Raw genomic sequence first — 243 nt, 5'->3', positions numbered from 1 at the left:
TCTATTTCTACCAGCAAAGGAAATTCAAAAGTAAAGGAAAAAAAAAAGCAAAAGTAAAGAAGCAGGGCTATGCCCAGCCTACCAATGTGTTCCACACAGGGCACAGGTTCATTCTCAGAGTCTAAAATAACAAGGAACTAAATATGAAGCTCTAAAATCTAAGAGTTTGAAAGTAAAAGTGAGAAAAGCTTTTCATGACTCTGGTTTGCCGTACTCAAGCTTTCATTACAAGCTTGTTCAAAT

The sequence above is a fragment of the Pygoscelis adeliae genome, unplaced genomic scaffold, assembly GCF_000699105.1.
Source record: "Pygoscelis adeliae isolate BGI_AS28 unplaced genomic scaffold, ASM69910v1 Scaffold54, whole genome shotgun sequence".
NCBI classification, from domain to species: Eukaryota; Metazoa; Chordata; class Aves; order Sphenisciformes; family Spheniscidae; genus Pygoscelis; species Pygoscelis adeliae.
The sequence above is the reverse complement of the archived record's forward strand: the minus strand, read 5'-3'. Positions refer to the sequence as shown.